The sequence below is a fragment of the Hoplias malabaricus genome, chromosome X1 (assembly GCF_029633855.1).
Source record: "Hoplias malabaricus isolate fHopMal1 chromosome X1, fHopMal1.hap1, whole genome shotgun sequence".
Taxonomy (NCBI): domain Eukaryota; kingdom Metazoa; phylum Chordata; class Actinopteri; order Characiformes; family Erythrinidae; genus Hoplias; species Hoplias malabaricus.
In genome coordinates, this window is record NC_089818.1 from 17840335 (window position 1) to 17860941 (window position 20607).

The window sequence follows — 20607 nt, forward strand, 5'->3', positions numbered from 1 at the left end:
TCCTCTGCTGCCCTGAAATCTAACCTGGGGACCTGGTTTCTCTTTTGCTGTCTGGAGGTTAGCTGTTTACTAGGTGGGGCCTACTGACCAGGGGATCTGTTTCCATCGCTAAAGTTCTGCAGCTGCCTGCCTCTCTTCGCTTCTCTATCCCCTAGGACTGTAGACCGAGAAGCCTGCTGTGGCTGCTGCTGGCCATCCCTGATGTCGACTGAGAGAGTGTTTGCTAACATCAGTGCTGGCTGCTGCTGATTCGGTGGGACGATTTTTCCTGGTTTCCTGGTTCCTGGTGATGGCTGGGGACAGCATATACTCAATATCCACTGACAGTGGCTAGCAAACTGCAGACTTTGGTGCTGTGTCGAGAGTGGTCCATTTCCAACTACCGGCCGATAAACTGCTACTGTTTACAATGATTGTGGGCGGCAGCACTGGCCTCAGTCTTGTTTCATTGATTTCCTTTTTTGTGTGTGTGATTTGTTTTGTACCTTTTCGCATTGCTATATTTGTCTTTTGATGTTTTTTTTTTGTGTGTGTCTTAATATTGTTAGTGCTTTGGGTTCTTGAATAGTGCTTCATACATAAAATGTATTATTACTATGATTATTGGCAGCACGGTGGCGCAGCAGGTAGTGTCACACAGCTCCAGGGACCTGGAGGTTGTGGGTTCGATTCCCACTCCGGGTGACTGTCTGTGAGGAGTTGGTGTGTTCTCCCTGTGTCTGCGTGGGTTTCCTCCGGGTCACTGTCTGTGAGGAGTTGGTGTGTTCTCCCTGTGTCTGCGTGGGTTTCCTCTGGGTGCTCCGGTTTCCTCCCACAGTCCAAAAACACACGTTGGTAGGTAGATTGGCGACTCAAAAGTGTCCGTGTGTGTGTGTGTGTGTGTGTGTGTGTTTGTGTCTGTATTGCCCTGTGAAGGACTGGCGCCCCCTCCAGGGTGTATTCCTGCCTTGCACCCAATGATTCCAGGTAGGCTCTGGACCCACCGCGACCCTGAACTGGATAAGCGCTTACAGATAATGAATGAATGAATTATGATTATTATTATTATTATGGACTACTATTTTCAAATTTTGAAAAAGCACAAATAGAGATGCAACGTTTTGTCCCGACAGCAACAACATGCTGCTAATAAACCCTTTCAGTGTTGTGATTTCTCAGCGTGTCAGACATGAGGCAAAAGAACTCCGGTGCATTGGATTTCTGAAGGGAAATGTGCCCAAAGTGCCCCGGAGTGCTGCCTCATGTCTTGAGCCTCAGCACACACACCTTTCTCCCACGTCAGGGAAGTTGGTGGAGTGATTAGCCTCGGGCCAAGAAATGTGCGAGACAAACGCAAACCCACACACACACAAACACTGTGCGACATTTGCAGTATTCGTTGGATGCCCAAGGCCTAGGAGCTGAAATATGGATTGTCACTGTATCAGAGCTATGGCAGAGATATGACTTACCTGTGTATTACGTGTGTGTAAAACTGTTAGAGACCCAGGAGGTCTTTATTGTCAATGGTGGTCAACCCTCATTTATTAGTTCTCCGTCTTGGCTCTGGGGCGGTCTGTCCACACCAACCACTGCTTGTTCTCTTCTGTTTGATCAGCAAATGTCCTGATTTCCATTTTGACTTTGATTTTGTCGCTAAAGAGGACATTCCGTCAACACCTGTGTACATTAGAGGACAGGGGTATACATAGTCTCCTGAGAAGGCCAGATGTAGGCCAGATGTTGGAACATTTCTGTGAGGATATGGTGGCTGTCAGCCTAGAGAATATTGGTAAGGTCAGGCGGTGATGTTTTTCTTAACATCTGGCTGCTCACTCAAGGGTTCACCATAACAGACCACCCACTAACCTGTATGCACAGTTGAATTGGCACCTATTGTACACCACATGCCAGGCTCTGATGTTGGATGATTAGCTCTGGAGTGCAAACACCACCCCACATCACTCCAAAGGTATTGTGGAGCTGCATCCACAGCCCTGGTTTTCTGGCAGTGGGATTGTGAATCTAGGCTCATGTGCAGCTGCTCAAGAATGTCACAATTCATTACCACACATTTCTATGGAGATTGTAAAAACACAATGAAAATAGGGCTGAAGTATAAGGGGTGTCGATAAGTATTTGGATATATAGAGCCTGTTTACACCTGGCATTATAATGCGTTTTTTTTTTATCTGGATTTACTTTGACCAGATTCATTCCAGGCAGGAAAACACATTCTGTTCACACTTGTGTTAAATGTGGACCACCTCTGCATGTGGTTTGAGTCATCTAATCACAAACCGATCACATTGCATTTTGGGGGGTGTTTACACCAAGCTTTAAACCTGGTGGACAAACAAATCCAAACGTGATCCGATCACCAAACACGTATCTTAATGCCAGTTGTAAACAGGCCCTTTGTGTGTTTGAAAATATCCAGTTGTAAATGTTAGCCATGTCTCCATCTGGACCCTGTCCACGTCCTCGCTCACTCACTGATAAAGGCAGCTGGAGATAGTCACAGTCTTCTCTTCCCTTTTTCTCTCTTCTTTCTCTTCCTGGCTAATGCTCGGCCTAATGAAGCTGTCAGTGCTGATCTATCGCTCCATCCCAGGCTACACTTTATAGATAGCGAGAGAAGGAATGCTATTTCTTTGGCCTGGCGACTGAAAACAAAACGATAATTGCCTTCTGTGTCATGGGTGGCCATTTAGTGCCTTTGCGGATGAAGTAATACACTATACTTCCAAAGATTTGTGGACTTTGGTGCCTCCATTTAACTGCACAGATATTCACCTGCAGACACCAGAGACTCTGGTCACCGTTAGCTAGAGGGGTGTGAACTTTTGGGCTGTGAAGTTAGCAAATAAGAGATGAGCATGAGAAGTAGGGGCCAAGGATGTTATCTTTGGATCCTTTGGTTGGGGCAAGATTTTTTCCTTCTACAATGTCGACATTTCATACATTTCACTGGAAGAGCAGGTTCCCTCAGTTGTGCAGCCCACCCCTAGACACGCCCAGAACAAATCCCCCATCATCTGTATCATCCAATGGTTTAATGCCATCAGATCCTCACTGAAATGTACCACTATCTAATCTACAGCCTTCCCAAAACAGTAGAAGCTGTTACTGCAGCAGAGGGAGAGAAACCACCTATAAATACCCTTTGTCTTCTAAGTGCAGCTGTCCACATACTTTTGGCCACAGTCTGTATGTCTGTCTGGTGACAGAGAAAGACCTTCCTGTTGCACACAGTGGCTTATGATCACGTGATGCACCTCTTCTTCTCGCCCTGTGACTCCTCACATTGTATAATTGCCTCAGGCAATGCTCGGATTTAGAAGAAAAAAAAAAAAAAATAAATGAATTAATGCATGTCATTAGGTTCATGCAAAGTCATAATTACATAATTAGCATAAAGGCTTTGAATGCTAATTTCAAGCCACACAAAACAATACTGAGATTCCTAATGCATTTCTGATGAGAACCGGGGTATGGAAAGGTGGAAGTGTGCATAATTGTAGCATTCATTCATCTGTTCATTCCTCATTCATTCATTCATTCATTCATTCATTCATTCATCCTTTGATCAGCCCTTCATTCTCATCAGGGTTGTGGTGGATCCTCTGGGCACAAGGCAAGAACACACCCTGGACAGTGTGCCAGTCTGTTACAGGGCATCGCACACTCATACAGACACTCACAGTGTTGTTTGGATTGCAGGATGAAAGCAAAGCACCTGGAGGGAACCCATACGGACAAGGGGAGAACACTCAAGCAACTCCTGAAAGACACAGGTGCTGACCCCTCCCTCCTTTGTTTCATTGACTGTCATTGTCTGATATTCCAGAGCAACAAGCCTTGATTTTGCAGCTTTAACACGACACAAGTGTGGCTTGTTTTAGCGGGGTCTTGCCCAAGGACTCTTTATCAGTACAGCACCGTGTACCTCCCCAGGCGGGGCCTTGAACCCCATTCCGCTTTCACACAGGACGCAGCAGTGTTACCCACAACACTACACTCACCACACAAGCCCCCAGCGTGCACTAAACGATTGCATAAATATTATGAATGTTGCAGAGCTGCATGAAATCCGAATGATACCTCAAATATTTATTGAGCCGGAGCCTCCGTCTCCGAGCCCTCTGTGTCCTACTATCTTTTTTTTTGAAGGATAAATATCAGCGTGTGAAGATGCAACAGAAGAACAGGAAAGGCTTTGAGAAGATTCCAGAGGAGCCTTCGGTCCCTTCAGTGCTAAACAAACGGCGAGGAACTGTTTTGTAACTCGGTGTGTACGCTGTTGAGAGTGGCAACTTCAAATGTGGCCTCAATTTGTCACATCTAAGGCTTTTAAATGAGTGCCTCGCAACGGAGGCTTTGAACAGGGTTTTCTTTCATTGACACGTTTTAGAAGAGGCAAATTGCGGAGACGGTTTCTTTAATGGATCTGGCTTTTGTTTCTCGCCCGAATCCGCTGCTGTAAAGAATCTCAGTGACACTCCGTGATTTAAATGTTGATTTCGGTTCGTCTCGGCCACAGAGCGTCTCGAGAGCTTCTCCCGGGAGAGACTCCTAATGGCTCTTTAGAGGTAAATGACTCAGTTAAGTAGATGTAAAAAAATGTAAGCAGCTTAATTAGCGCAAAATGCACTTAGTGAATGTCAAAGGAAGACTGCTCATGAAATGTTTTGTGAGATGTTGGTTTGTGGGGGTTCGTTTTTCAGGGAGGAATATAAACATTTCTGCCTGAAAGTGTTTACACATGCAAATAAGTACAAGTGTGAATTAAAGCATCGTTAAATATAATTTAAAAACTTAATATCAACTATTAATACACATTGAAACCATCTTTAAATCGACTAAACCCAAACACACACATGCTTCTGGCTAAAATATTAACCCCAAGAACAGAACACATTGATACACATGCTTTTTTTTATTGAAGTGACCAATAAATCCTTCTCGCTCCTGGATATATATTTTTCAAGTATTTCTTTCTTTTTATTTTATTATTATTATTTATTTTTTATATTTTTATATTGCAATAGTGACCTTAGTGACCTCAGGGGTGTTGGATTGTTGTGTGCATCTTGAACTGAAATATATAATTGAGCCTGTCATCTTCTGTTTATTGTTAAAATGAATAAACAAAGTTTGAATGAGGAACAAGGTGAAACAGAGGCAGCGTGAAGACAGCAACACAAGACAAGACAAGACCTAACAGACATTAATGGACAATGAGTTTCAGAAAATGGAGATAACCTCCAAAGAACCACGCAAGACCTATATGTAACAAAAAATAAGCAATTAACATCATACTGAGAACAAATTAGGGCATGTGTCATTGTCTGAGAGAGAGAGAGAGAGAGAGAGAGAGAGAGAGAGAGAGAGATCAGTTCCACACCGGGCTTTTCCACTGCGACCACAGAGCTTGGCTTTGGGGTCAAAGCTAAGGTCAGAGCTTTCATTTCTGCTGTGGTCTTGTGTCTCTGAGGTGGGGAGAGAGAGAGAGAGAGAGAGAGAGAGAGAGAGAGAGAGAGAGAGGGGGAGAGAGAGTGAGAGAGAGAGAGATTTGATTCTTTCAGAGAAGCAGTGGCCTGAAGTTTGTGGTCAGCAGGCTACTAATATTCTTGACCCTGACCTTCGTCCAGTGCAGTTATTCCACCCTGACACTGTGTACTACTCACTCGAGATAACAGGGTCTTGCTGGTGCTGTTGAGCCGTGTGTGTGTGTGTGTGTGTGTGTGTGTGTGTGTGTTTATTTGAAAACCAGAGGGCAAAAAGGCAATTTTGGTATTTTCATCGTCCACCATCTAGAGCAGGTTAAAAAGCGTAATGTCCCCATTGCTCAAGCCCAAGCATTAGCCAAAGGGGTAACCCTCCCCAGTGTTGGGCTGGAGAACAGTGGAACTGTGTTCTCTATAAGGGAAGTACCACTGGGATGAGCTGGAGTGGTGTTTATGATCCAGAGCTGATCCCCACCCCTGGTTTCAGGAGAAATGCTCCCAATCCTTTGGCCTAATAGGGTACAGCTCATTATTGACAATATGAATTTTAATATTACTGACCTCATCCACAACACAAGCAGGGCCCCACATTCAGAACCTACACATTCTTTCATTAGCATATTTTTAATTATCCACGATCCCTTAACTCTTCTACGTAGTTGATTTGACGCTGCACTTGTGAGACGGTCCCTTGACGACGAAGCCGAACAACGCGAGGACAGAGAGAGACGCAGCAACGGCTCCAGAAAGCGTCGGCGCTCCAAGCCTCTCTCTATCCTCACACACACACACACACACACACACACGCGCGCCCGCGCGCGCACTTCCACAGAGAGAAAGAACGAGAGGCAGAGAGTGCGCGCGCTCTGCTATCCTGGCAGACCCCCTTAGGAGGGGTGAAAGGGGGCTCGTTTTCTCCTCGTTCATGCATTGAAGACCCACACACACACACACACATACACACACAAACGCACTCTCTCCAGGGGCTGTGTGAAGAGGAGGAAGTGATTGGCATGTGGAGCGAACGCGCGCGCACGCTCTCCGATTCGGGCACCAACACGGACGCCGTCGTCGTGTGACTTATGGACGCAACACAGGCGCGCGCGCCCGCAAGCTCGCGCACAGGCACACAGACAGGCAGATGAGGACGGGGCAGGAGCCACGCGACAGCCCTTTGGTGAGGAAACTTCTCTTTTCTGGCTCTTCTTTCTCCCGCGCGCGCACATCTGCAGGGGTGAGGGGTTAATAAACGTCAGGACACGAACGGACTGCCAGGACACTTTAGATTTGCCCCGTTACAGTGGGTTCCAGAGTTGTATGTGTGTAATTACACAGTTATATCACATAACTGCATACTTAGTTACACTGTAATTACATTGAACAGCCCTGTCGTGTAAATCCTCGACTAAATCCTGTGCCGTTCTTATTCGATACTCGAGCGGACTCCACTAAGTGTCCACAGGAGTTTTCATGAACCTTTAGTATTGATCTTTTGACTTCGCTGCTCACAGCACTAGCTGGATTAGCCTAGCATGGAACATTCTTGATGCTTTATATGAACTGAGGTGCTGTCCTTGTTGTCAGGTTATGAGTGGGCTTTTGTGATGTGGAACCAATGTAGCTGCAAGTTCAAGGTTGATGTAGACGCTGATCTGGGGTCAGGCGCATATTACTGGTCTGAATAGCTCTCTTTATTCTCGTGGCATGGCTTGAGAGTCTGACCTGAGGTCAGTTTATTGAGGAATGTTGTGGCTGGACTTTAGTTCTGTATTTATATTATGCACCATACTGACCCATCCATGCTCTACCCACATATTCCCTCTATCCTAGCAACCGTTAAAAGATTGGAGAAGCTTTACAGGACATTGGAGGCACCGGTTCTCAGCCTGAGAAAGTGTAGGCAGGTCTTGGCCAGAGCCTTCACATTTCTCAGAATGGACTGTTAATATTCCAGAGTAAATAACTAATAAATGTAGGTCTGATATCACAAACAAAACCTCTGTTAATTTTGACCTGGTGTTCTCCTGTGTGTATTGAGCAGCATGTTCTCCAGTGTTGATGTTCTCCTCCAAGCATGTTCAGCAGTTAGTGCTCTCCTTGAGAAGTTGAGCCACTAGTGATCTTCTCTAAGCAAGTTCAAAATAAGTAAGTGATAATAATAATACATTTAATTTATATAGTGCCTTTCTCAAACTCAAGGACACTTTCCATAGGATAAAAAAAGATAACAATAAGATGATTACATTATAACAATAAAGACAGCAGATAGTCAAGGTAACAAGACTGTGTTCTCCTCCCCTCCAAACTTATTTGTAACTGGAGCTGTTTAGTTTTGTAACACTTTCAGTAACACAGTTAACCATTTCCCAGGTTTTTAGACATTTCCACCTTAAGTGATCTGAAACAGAAACAATGCGACAGTATTACCCACCTACGAAGCAGGAATAGAGTAATATCCTCGTTTTGGTTCACGCTTTTTAGCGTTTGAAGTTCTCTCCATTGTCTAAAAATATTCCAAATTCCCTAGAGAAAGGACGCCTAGCACACTGGACAGGGACAGTTCGTAAACACATTAGACACACTGTAAAACATTTCTTGTAAATTTTACAGTAAAATACTGGCAGCAGAGTTCCCAGCCATTTACCGTATTTTTACAGGAACACTACTGTATTTCAAATTTACAGCATATTACTGTAATTGAATAATACAATAATTTACTGTAAATACTGTGATTTACAATAAAATACTGTAGCAGATTGCTGTAAATTTACAGCATATTACTGTAATTTAATAATACAATAATTTACTGTAAATACTGTGATTTACAGTAAAATAGTGGCAGCTGAGTTCCCAGCCATTTACCGTATTTTTACAGGAACACTACTCTATTTAAAATTTACAGCATATTACTGTAATTGGATAATACAATAATTTACTGTAAATACTGTTATTTACAATAAAATACTGTAGCAGACTTGCTGTAAATTTACAGCAATTTCTTACAGTGCAGGTGTCCAGGACGTAAACAGACTTGAGAGGCTTGGCATATGGTGAGGAAACATCTTCTGTATTTTATCAAACGTGTTTTTGATTACACTCTTGAACGTCGCCTTTAAGGTTCTCCTCCAAGCGTGTTGAGCTCCTGAATGGCGCTGGGTGCACTGCAGTCTCAAAAGGTACAATTTTGTACATTTGATTGAAGTAAAACTTGTCACACCTCGTAACATCTCCTACAAAATTGCATCTGGGAGTGAATATGGGCGCATTAGTTCTGGCATTATCACCAGCCAGGCAGACGCGCTGGAAAAGCTGGAGTTGATAAGCTGTACGTTCCTGCAGCTGTACACAAACGTGCAGAACTGTTGTGTGTCCGTCTGCGTGCCACGTTACTAAAAGCATGCGCTGCGAATCCTTCGACTCATACCTACACACCGTACAAAGAAGGCTGTTTGTGAGTGTGTGGGAGTGTGTGTGTGTGTGTATTTGTGCGTGCGGCGTGTGTTATCTGCCTCTCTCTCCCCCGCTCGTCCATGCCATTATCAGCAAGAGCGCTTCTGACAGGCGCTTTACCGCGTTGCCCTGGGCAATGAGGAGCTTTAAACAGGCAACAGGAGAGCCTCCAACTGGCAACAGGAGCATCACCAACAGCCAGAGACAGAGAGACAGAGAGGCATGAATATATCAGCATCTAGTTCCTTCTCTTCACACTCCCTTCATCTCTATCTGCCTTTTATTCACGGCACACGTTTGCTATTTATGAACCAAGTGCCTTTTGTTGTCGTGGCAGGCTGAAGTTCCATCAGACTCTTATTTTATTAATAGGGACTCAATTATTTTCTGACACAAATGCTTTTATTTCTGTTGCCCTCACGCCTTAAGCCTCTGTCAAAAACAATCATTTTCATGGATCATAACTGACCATAATTAGAACTGTGCCACTGCAGTTGGTTGGTGGAGTGGATAACTCCACATGACAGTCTAGGGTTTCAACACCGCCCTCCATCTTTAAGAGTACTTGAGCAAGACTCCGAACACTGCATTTGCCCTACCAAGGGCATATCCAGCATATTTTAATGAGCTGCCTTTGGGGCCGGTTGGAGGGAGGGAAAACCAGTCAGGTATGTTCTTTTCGGTACAAGTACATTATTGGACACTAAAGGTACAAACAATGTAAATGTAAAGGTACAGCAATGATGTAAAAGTCCAGTTGTGTTCTCTATAGTTACATTGTATTCTCTTCTGAACTGCGTAGAATAATACATCCTGGAGTCCTGGAGATGCACTTATGAGGCGTATGAAATAAACACAATGTATCCATCCATCCATCCATCCATTATCTGTAGCCCTTACAATCCACCCACCAACATGTGTTTTTGGACTGTGGGAGGAAACTGGAGCACCCGGAGGAAACCCACACGGACACAGGGAGAACACACCACACTCCTCACAGACAGTCACCCGGAGGAAACCTACACGGACACAGGGAGAACACACCACACTCCCTACAGACAGTCACCCGGAGGAAACCCACGCGGACACAGGGCGAACACACCAACTCCTCACAGACAGTCACCCGGAGGAAACCCACGCAGACACAGAGAGAACACACCACACTCCTCACAGACAGTCACCCGGAGGAAACCCACACGGACACAGGGCGAACACACCGACTCCTCACAGACAGTCACCCGGAGGAAACCTACACAGACACAGACAGAACACACCACACTCCTCACAGACAGTCACCCGGAGGAAACCCACGCAGACACAGGGAGAACACACCAACTCCTCACAGACAGTCACCCGGAGGAAACCCACGCAGACACAGGGAGAACACACCAACTCCTCACAGACAGTCACCCGGAGGAAACCCATGCAGACACAGGGAGAACACATCAACTCCTCACAGACAGTCACCCGGAGCGGGAATCGAACCACAACCTCCAGGTCTCTGGAGCTGTGTGACTATGACACTAACCTGCTGCGCCACCGTGCCGCCCAAACACAATGTATTCAATTAAAAAAAATAAGCTACAATTATGTTCCCCATCTAAAAGTAACAGAATATGTTCCCATGAGGGTACCACCACAGTGACAGTGCACTTCCTTGACTCAGCTCGACTCGGCTCTACTCAGCTTTTTTGCTTTTTTTATCGGACAAACCTTGTACCTGGAACCGGGTACTTTATTTTGTGCCTGCTCGCTTATGGTTCCATGTGAGTCGAGTAGGGACTAAACCGTAGCCTGTAAACCTTGCAGAGCGCAATCACAACGAAATGCAGATGTCCAGCACAAACTAGTGTTTTGTAAAATCTCCAAGCTTCAGCAGAGATCACATCTTGTTTTTATCGGAGTCGGAACAGCAGCTCGTAAACTTATGCCGTTGGTTCAAATGCTCATTGGATCTGTGGCTGATGAAAGACTCCAGCGAGAGCAGGGCAGTGTGAAAAAAGAACAAAAACATGAACTGAACTGTTGCACAGAGCTGTGTTCAGTCCCAAAAAACAACAACATGCAAAACACACAATGAGTAAACCATGCTTACATTTACAAGTGCTGTTGCAGTTTGCAAAGCCCTTGGCTCCTGTTAATTATGTTAGTTGTTTAGCAATGTTACATGATATTTTGGGCTGGGGGGGAGGGGGCTCTATTGTATTGGACAACCAACTTGTATCAGTGACCAAAACAGAGAGTAGAGCCGAGCTGAGCTGGGTGGAGTAGGTACCTCTTCTGAAACTAATATAGTGGAACCTCTACTAATGAACGCCTCTACTAATGAATTCCAAGATACGAACCGGGCATTTGAATATTTTTTGCCTCCACCAACGAACCATGACTCTAGAAACGAACCCGAGCCGGCGGCTGGAAATGGCCACTGACCCCAATAGGCGAGTCTCCCAGCGCCCAGACTTGAGTGAGCTTTTAAGATTAGCACATTGTAGCTTTAGCAATTTAGCATTAGTGTAAATAGCAGACATCAAAATTCGTGCTAAGTTAAGCCGTATCTACGCTTCGTCTCCCCACATTCACCACCTACTCTCCGTTATTCCACCCACCCCCCACCTCCCGTCATACAGCCAGTGCCTGTGTTACTCCTCCAGCCAGTCGTCACGTCTTCAAGGTAGCGATGTGTAACAACTTAAAACTTTATTTCTATTTTATTACTGTTTCCACTGTATTTCTCTTTTATTTTTAGTAACGCTACATGTATTTTTTTACTAATTTGAGAGTGTTGTAAACACATATCAGTGCAAAAAGGGTGACTTTCAGGGTGGGGGCTGGAACGCATTAATTGCTTTTCCATTATTTTAAATGGGGAAAATTGACTCAAAAAAACACACTTTTCCACTTACGAACCGGGTCACGGAATGGATCAAGTTTGTAGGTAGAGCTTCCACTGTATTGTCCATTGCCCTTAAAGCAACATTAGATAGTCTTTTACCTTAAATTTACAGCTTCAGAATTATTGTTATTCCTCACTGTCCTGTAATAGGGAGCCTCGGGGGGTGTGGGGCACAGCACTGTAACCAATGTAACTTTTGTAGAAGTGGTAGGAAACTTGAATACATTTATGGTTTGATAATTTTTAAAGACCCAAACTTTTAATTATGAGAAATGTAAACAAAAGTGTAACTTGTTTTTCACCTGTGTTTGTGGGTGGATTTATATCTGTCATTTTTCATGAGTCCTTAGACACAGATGTGTTTTTCTGCAAAGGCTCAAGCTTAATTACAACAAAACAAACCAGTGATTACGGCAACCGTCCAAAGCATTAGCAGCGGTGTCCTGCCGTCGCCGCCATTATGAAAAACGCCAGCAAATTAGAATAAATACATTGTTTACCATTCTGATTAGCCGGACAGGAGGGTTGATTATGAAGATTGTGTGTGTTATGTTGCATAAGGCTTTGGATAAATTTGCCTTTAGAAGAACATAGTGTCCACTGAATTTAGTGGGGATTTCTATCCTCTGGCTACTTTGTGTGGACAGTGTTTGTATCCCTGTATGTGTGTGTGTGTGTGTGGGAAATGAAGTAGTGGCCAAGCCCCCCCGGATATTATGTACCACGTCCTGTCTGGAGCTAATGAATTTCCCGTGTCCTGTCATCATGCACCCTGCCTCGCCACTTGGCACTGGTCCTAATGAGCCCACCTCTATCTTCCCCTCACAGCTGAGAAAGTCTGGCTTCGGACCCCCACTCACCCCTTGCAAAGCGAGGCTATTTAATAAACTCGTTTTCTTGATTGGCGTAAATTGTAAACACATTTCCCTTTGTGTAAATTAGAGTGCCAAAGATGTTTCCACTCAAACACCACATACAGTTCCCTAAAGAACCTCAATGTGGATGTTCTTTTAAAGAACTATTAATCAGTTTGACCTCCAAAAATACCCAACAATGTTTATAAAACGTATTCGTATAAGCGTGCAACTCTTATGAGACAGACTCCAACTGCTTTGATGTCACAGAACGAACGGATTTATGCTCATCACAGTGGGTCCCCCACAAGGGCAACCTGCTCCCTGCCTCTGAGTCTTCTATGGGAACCATATTTGAAAAAGATGTAGATGTTATGAAAAGACTATAAAACGTTATAAAACCCTTTATGTACAAATAAGCGTTGTCATTAATTACACACGAGTGTGAGCAGAAATTGATGCTCATTCTGTCACTAATGCTGTTTTTCCACTGCATGACTCTACTCGGCTCAGCACGTCTAACTTTACATTGTTGTGGCCATTGTTGTCGTTTCCAAAGACAGCGATTCCTGTTAGAGACAGTGTTTTTCAACGTCACTGGCTCCACTTCACGAGGGAGCCCTGCCTGTGGAAAAGCGACAAGCTGTAAGCGAGCAGAGCCGTGTGGAGTCGAGTCGTGTAGAGCCGGACTCATATGTGTAACATGAAGGAAGCCTCCTCCTACTCCCTTTTGCTTTTGGTGACTGCTAATAAAAAAATAAGTATTTCAGCCAGCGACAGACAGCACTGTCTTTGTCCTGGGGTTCCTCTCCCTGGACAAGACGCTGGCTCTAGAGGTCAGTGCAGTGCTTCAGACTGATATGGTTCTAATCCCTGTAACTCTTGGAATGTATTTAAGCTCTGTATGAACTCTGGCCTGGCTCGGCCCGGCGAAACTAAATCAGATCGTCCAACTTTAGCTCTTCAGCCTTCACTGCTCTTTTCACCCGTAACTGCCCTCACTGCAATTAGCGTCCTGGTCCAACGTTAAAACGCTAAAATGAAAATTGATTTTCTTGTTACTAAGGAGATTTTCATGGCTCTGTCACTGTCTGAGTGTAATGCTCTCTCTCTCTCTCTCTCTCTCTCTCTCTCTCTCTCTGTTCTTTTTCAGTGAGGAGATAATAAGTAATATACGTGACATTATTTGAAATAGATACAATTACTCATTTCTCTATATCAGAGCATCTAAAATATATTACAGGGAGTGAGCTGAATAATAACAGATTGAATTAAAGTTACGAGGCGGAGGCTTTTCTTTCCTGAACACAACACATTTCCACTGCCTCCAGGCAAGTCACTTAAGGCCCCATCCTTCCCATGTGCTCCAGTCAATAACTGTAAACTGAGCAGAATGCGGAAGCGAGGATGATACCAAACCTCAGGTTAGATGTGTTTACATTTAGCTCCGAGACTGAGAAAACGGACTGGACCTGGAGCAGCGGCGGAGGGAGGGGCGGGGAACAAACTGAACAGCAGGGGGCGTGATTCCCATGATTCGCCCGTGTGCTCTTTCTCAGTAATATAGCTGATGTTTGTACAGGGGCAACACAGGGGTGCACTGCAGGGTCCCGGGTCTGATTCGCACCTCGGGTCACTGTCTGTGAGGAGTGTGGCGTGTTCTCCCTGTGTGGGTTTCCGTCGGGAACAGTCTGCCAAACGTAACCCAAAAATAAGAATGCAGTATTTATGAAAGTCCAACTCACATGAGAAAATGAATCTAACTGCCTTGTAGTCTCAGAATGAACCTGTTTATGCTCCAAAGAGTGGGTCCCTATCATGTCTTGGTTGCTCCAATTCCCAGGATCTTTTGGGTGCTCACATCAGCGTTTCCACCAATCAGAGAGCGCCTTTCCGCTGTCCTTCTCCAGAGTACTGATTGTTTCCCCCTGTATAAGGGTAATTAAGTGGTGTGCACTGATGATATTTCATGTTCTTGTGGCCATCACATCCTCACAGAAATATTCCATGGTGGAGTCTAAAGCCGAGAAAAGATGAAGCTAGATATCCCAGAGGAACACTCCCCATTGATCCCATCGATTTCAGAAGAAACATTGTTTAAGCAGTTGTTCAAATACTTTCGGCTCTATATGAGAATGTATGAGGTGTGATCTCTCTCCACGCAGCTCCGTGAGCCCAGCAGCTTTAGAGAATTAGTGGCAAAGAGGAAAAGCTCTGTTCCTTGTCTATGTTTGGCTTTGATTTGTAAACTCTTCTCACACCCAGTCTTTCAAAGGCGGCAGTGATGAAGCTAATCTGCTAGCGCCTAGCCCGGCTCTTTGTCTAGCATTGTGTAATTGTTGGTTTGATGTGTGAGGCTGGTCGAACTGCGCATGCGAGGCACGCTTCAAGGTCAAACCTCCATCCTTTAACTCCACCCCCCTCCTCCTCCTCATATTTTTGGTGCAGTTGGAACCCGTTTCCATGGAGGTTTTACCCCTTCAGTCCCTCCCCCATCTCCAGCACTGGGGTAGAAACAGTGGGAGATGTGAGGAGGAAAGGCTGGTATTCCAGTAATGTTCCAAATAAACACCGTAGACTGGTTGGTGTTCTTTAGCTTTCTTTAGGACATGACTGAGGCTAACAGTTGTGTACATTTCAGCTGTATACAGATCAATAATTACTTATCAGTGATTATCAGAAGATTGATTTATTATCTGACCATAACCAGCAGGTAAAACATGTGAGAAACATTCATAATAATATTTGGTTTGTTACTTTACAACTATGTTAAGGGGAAAAATATAAAATACTCTTGGTTGGCTGTTTACATCATCTTCGTTCCATCATTCATTCATTCATTCATTCATTCATTTGTTCATTCATTCATCTTCAGTAACCACTTCATGCTTCACCTATGGGCAGTTTCACACCCTCACTCAGTCACTCACACACTCATACCTGTGGACAGTTTCACACACTCACTCAGTCACTCACACACTCATACCTGTGAACAGTTTCACACACTCACTCAGTCACTCACACACTCATACCTGTGAACACTTTCACACACTCACTCAGTCACTCACACACTCATACCTGTGAACAGTTTCACACACTCACTCAGTCACTCACACACTCATACCTGTGAACAGTTTCACACACTCACTCAGTCACTCACACACTCACTCAGTCACTCACACACTCACACCTGTGGACAGTTTCACACTCTCACCCAGTCACTCACACGCTCACACATGTGGACAGTTTCACACACTCACCCAGTCACTCACTCACTCATACCTGTGGACAGTTTCACACCCTCACCCAGTCACTCACACACTCACACCTGGGGACAACCTCACACACTCACCCATTCACTCACACACTCTCACCTGTGGACAGTTTCACACAGTCACTCACACACTCACACCTGTGGGCAGTTTCACACACTCACTCAGTCACTCACACACTCTCACCTGTGGACAGTTTCACACAGTCACTCACACACTCACACCTGTGGGCAGTTTCACACACTCACCCAGTCACTCACACACTCACACCTGTGGGCAGTTTCACACACTCACCCAGTCACTCACATCTGTGGACAGTTTCACACACTCACCCAGTCACTCACACACTCACACCTGTGGACAATTTCACACACTCACCCAGTCACTCACACCTGTGGACAGTTTCACACACTCACACCTGTGGACAGTTTCACACTCTCACCCAGTCACTCACACACTCACACCTGTGGACAGTTTCACACACTCACCCAGTCACTCACACACTCACACCTGTGGACAGTTTCACACTCTCACCCAGTCACTCACACACTCACACCTGTGGACAGTTTCACACACTCACCCAGTCACTCACACACTCACACCTGTGGACAGTTTCACACACTCACCCAGTCACTCACACCTGTGGACAGTTTCACACTCTCACCCAGTCACTCACACACTCACTCACACCTGTGGACAGTTTCACACATTCACTCACACCTGTGGACAGATTTACACACTCACCCAGTCACTCACACCTGTGGACAGTTTCACACATTCACCCAGTCACTTACACCTATGGACAGTTCCACACACTCACCCAGTCACTCACACATTCACACCTGTGGGCAGTTTCACACAGTCACTCACACACTCACACCTGTGGGCAGTTTCACACACTCACCTAGTCACTCACTCACTCACACCTGTGGACAATTTCACACACTCACCCAGTCACTCACATCTGTGGACAGTTTCACACACTCACCCAGTCACTCACACACTCACACCTGTGGACAATTTCACACACTCACCCAGTCACTCACACCTGTGGACAGTTTCACACACTCACCCAGTCACTCACACACTCACACCTGTGGACAGTTTCACACTCTCACCCAGTCACTCACACACTCACACCTGTGGACAGTTTACACACTCACCCAGTCACTCACACCTGTGGACAGTTTCACACACTCACACCTGTGGACAGTTTCACACATTCACCCAGTCACTCACACCTATGGACAGTTCCACACACTCACCCAGTCACTCACACATTCACACCTGTGGGCAGTTTCACACAGTCACTCACACATTCACACCTGTGGGCAGTTTCACACAGTCACTCACACATTCACACCTGTGGGCAGTTTCACACAGTCACTCACTCACACCTGTGGACAGTTTCACACATTCACTCACACCTGTGGACAGTTTCACACATTCACCCAGTCACTCACACCTATGGACAGTTCCACACACTCACCCAGTCACTCACACATTCACACCTGTGGGCAGTTTCACACAGTCACTCACACACTCACACCTGTGGGCAGTTTCACACACTCACCCAGTCACTCACTCACTCACTCACTCACACCTGTGGACAATTTCACACACTCACCCAGTCACTCACACATGTGGACAGTTTCACACACTCACCCAGTCACTCACACACTCACACCTGTGGACAATTTCACACACTCACCCAGTCACTCACACACTCACACCTGTGGACAGTTTCACACACTCACCCAGTCACTCACACACTCACACCTGTGGACAGTTTCACACTCTCACCCAGTCACTCACACACTCACACCTGTGGACAGTTTCACACTCTCACCCAGTCACTCACACACTCACACCTGTGGACAGTTTCACACATTCACCCAGTCACTCACACCTGTGGACAGTTTCACACACTCACCCAGTCACTCACACACTCACACCTGTGGACAGTTTCACACATTCACCCAGTCACTCACACCTGTGGACAGTTTCACACACTCACCCAGTCACTCACACACTCACACCTGTGGACAGTTTCACACACTCACCCAGTCACTCACACACTCACACCTGTGGACAGTTTCACACACTCACCCAGTCACTCAAACTCTCACAGCTGTGATGAATTCTAATGTTTCACAGAGCTGATTGTATTGATCAGTGTATATCGGATACACTTATTAAACTGGATTATTTTCATGACAAAATGATAAAGCCTTATGTTGGGAGCTGTTGTTAAATATCGTTATTTCATTATCGTGGCTCATATTCACAGATGCTCGGGTCAGTGACCTTGGGCCTATGTCAGAAGTGGGAGTTAACATCTGTGCAGCCGATATCAATAATAGATTCTGGCAATAATTGGTTAATAATAGTGGCAGCTGGGCGGAGCAGGGCTGAGGATCAATGTTGGGGATATTACACATGCTGTGGACATGACACAGTCCAATCCTGGCTTGAATTCTGCAAGATTTATTCAATTGATTAAATTTTTAATGCCCTCTCAAAAATAGCTTGGGCACTTTCCGTGTGCTGAGGCTTCCAGCTGAACGCTGGCGCTCAGCTCACAGCTGGGTTTAACGTGAGGAGGCTCAGGATCCGGGAGGATGACTCCAAACATTCCTTAAATTTCCCCAAAGCTGTATTTTGGTTAAAAAAACGAGGACTTCATTTACATAATAATTTAAACAGTTCTGTTCATTTTAACACTGCAAATACCACTCAGAATCAGACTGTGGTCAGATCATAAATCCATCATCAAACATTCTGACTCCGTTGATCAGTGAATAGAGGGTATCCTCCTGTTTCTTTATGTAGTACGCGTATAGTGTGTGTGTGTGTGTTTGAGAGAGAGATAGAGAGAGGTGATTTACAGTATTGTGGTGTCTCTCTATGGACAGAACACTGCTGTTTACACAAGACAGATTCTCTTCATTCCCTCGTCTGTCACTTACTCTCTCCCTTTCTCTGGCTGAGAAGTGACAGCACACTTATTTCTCCACTTTCTCTCTCTCTCTCTCTCTCTCTCTCTCTTTACCATACATTAAACCATTAAACTCATGGTATATGTGGAAGTAGAGTGTGTGAAAAGTGCTCCCCAGTGTACCATCTCTATGTGTTCTTACTTAAATGAAGATGTCCCAGAGGAAGAACTCAGTTCCACTAAAGCTCACAGTGATACAGAGCCCCGTCTCTCAGGACAGCCTATGGTATAGATATGTTAATAAAAATGAGAGAGAGCGAGGAGGACCTTTTATTGGACCTGAATATTCCTCCAAGGATGTAATCTCAACTTGAGTTTCCTAGCAACAGTGACAGGCATATTCAGATCATTAATAATTAGTTAATTAAAAGCAAACAGATTAATTAATACTTTCATTTTCCTTTTAATGACTTCATTCACAAACACTCCATGAATCACATTTACATACATCCATCCATCTGATCTGCGGTGGCTTAGCTCCGCCCATTTATGCTGAGGTTATAACTGATTTTGAATGTGGCTCAGCCAATCAGAGCAGGTCATTTACATCAATGAATCTTACAGACACAGTAACAAAGGCAAAGGGCTGGATTGTAAAACATGAAGAGAGGACAGATAAGGGTCATGAAAAATGGACCATTACAGTTGCTTATAAAATCCCAGACTGACCACAGGGGGATAAAAGAGGGAGAACGTGTGAGAATGTGAGAACAGACCTGGCGCTGAGCTCGGGCACATATTACCTGGTGAGTGTCCTAGACCCCTGTAGGAGCTGTGCTCTCTTTAGCTTTAGACATGAACAGGACATCAACCTCCAAATCACTACACGAGAGCGGCCAGTCAGAGGAGCAATGACAGGGGGCTGCAGCTCATACAGAATACAGAGAGAGAGAGAGAGAGAGAGTGAATAGAGCGAGTTGGACTGGAATTGAAGAGAGAAAGAAAAAAGAAAAAAGTGAGAGACCCAGCTGGACCTTATTCATTCTGTTGTAAAAGAACAGATCCCCAGGTATTAGCTCTGCATCTCGTTCTCTCTCTCTCTCTCTCTCTCTCTCTCTCTCTCTCTCTCTCTCTCTCTCTCACTCACTCACTCTCACACACACACACACACACACAGGTGGTTACATCGTCCTTTAGGCCAGACACTATGGCTAGGGCTGGTATATTATTTGTTCCTCAGCTCTGTACGTTAGAGCACTGCAATAGGAAAATTAGCCTGTAAGCACTCCTCAAAATTCCACCAATCATAGATCTTCAAGATGATCTGTTCCACAGCATCTTTGATCAACACGATTGAAGAAGAACACTAATTGCCAGTTGTGTTAAAGTAACACTAGATAGTATTTTACCTTAAAATTACAGCTTCAAAGTCATTGTGATGTCATAGAGGTAACAAAGCCTCTGTTGTTGCCTCTGTTGTTGCTCCAGGCTCAGCACTACAGAAACTGCACTACGCCCCTTTAGTAGGACACTCTTTTTTTAAAAAAAAAGGAGCTACAAAAGGTTCTTTGAGCAATGCCATAGAAGAATCATGTTTGATTCCATATAGAACCATATTTGTTAATACATATAAATGGGTAAAGGACCTTAAAGATTAGAGATAGAGTGAAAGATTTTTAAACCTTTAAAAACGGAGAGGGAGGGCCGTCCT

General features: G+C 44.9%; 1 protein-coding gene across 1 annotated transcript in view; it reads left to right on the forward strand.

Moving 5' to 3' along the window:
• The first annotated feature begins 6375 nt into the window (after positions 1 to 6375).
• LOC136675926 (leucine-rich repeat and immunoglobulin-like domain-containing nogo receptor-interacting protein 3) overlaps positions 6376 to 20607 on the forward strand; it is a 48399-nt gene continuing 34167 nt past the window's right edge. Inside the window, exon 1 of the mRNA XM_066652741.1 lies at positions 6376 to 6666. The gene's annotated coding sequence lies outside the window, so the exon portion shown is untranslated. The remainder of the gene's footprint in view (positions 6667 to 20607) is intronic.